At 71.0% G+C, this 913-nt stretch overlaps 1 protein-coding gene across 1 annotated transcript in view; it reads left to right on the forward strand.

The window, feature by feature from the left end:
• The window catches only part of H696_05901 (hypothetical protein), a gene marked incomplete at both ends in the record, with an annotated part of 13,981 nt that overhangs the window by 1,215 nt on the left and 11,853 nt on the right, over positions 1-913 (forward strand). The gene's annotated exons all lie outside the window — the stretch shown is intronic.

Here is a 913-nt window from a genome sequence, read left to right on the forward strand (position 1 = left end):
CCCCCCCCCCGGCCCGAGGGGGCCCAGTCGGCCAGGCATGCACATGTGGCGTGCCCCCTCGCCGCGGTGGCCGCGCGTCCCGCCGGGGCGCCCCGTCTTCTTTGCCTTTTTTTCCCTCCACACCCGCCGAGAGGCGGGAGCATGCTCTCCTTTGTCCCCGGGGGGCCCCGTCCGCTGCTGCCGCCCTTGCCGAAATATACACCGTAAAAACCTGCGCGCTAAAAGAAAAAAAGCCGGCCAGCCCGCGTCGCCGATCCCGGGCACGTGACGCGACCTTCGCGCCATGTTTTTTTCACATCCGGCGCACCTGCTCCGGGGGGGGGGGGCATGCACGCCGGCCGAACACGTTCAAGGGCCGCGATCCGGCCCGGCGGCCGTTGTGGCTGCCCAGACTCCCCCCGCCCTCCTCCCCCCCCCCCCCCCCGCCCCGCTCGCTCGCCCGCCATGTCCTTCTTCCGTTCGCAGAAGGCCGTCTTCGCGGCGGTCCCGCTGGCCACCTTCGCCCTGGGCACCTGGCAGGTTCGCCGGCTCCAGTGGAAGACGGACCTCCTGCAGAAGATCGAAGACCGCCGGTCGGAGGACCCGATTGCCGTGGCCAGCACCGACGCGGCGCTGGACCACCTGCTGGCCCGGTCGACGGCCACCCAGTCCAGCGAGGTGGTCGACCGGGTGGTCAACGAGTCGGACGATGGGCTGGAATTTCGCCGGCTGCGCTTCCGCGGGGTCTTCGACCATGGGCGCGAGATCTTCGTCGGGCCGCGCACCAACGACGGCAACGCCGGCTTCCATGTTGTCACGCCGCTGGTCCTGGAGAATGGGTGCGCTCGCTGTCTGCCGCCGTCGCCGTATCCATGCGCCGCCCCCGTGGGTGTGGTGTGCTCGCTCGCCTCCTCTTGTTCACCCCCCCCCCCCC

This window comes from Fonticula alba (assembly GCF_000388065.1).
Source record: "Fonticula alba strain ATCC 38817 unplaced genomic scaffold supercont2.15, whole genome shotgun sequence".
Classification (NCBI taxonomy): Eukaryota; order Rotosphaerida; family Fonticulaceae; genus Fonticula; species Fonticula alba.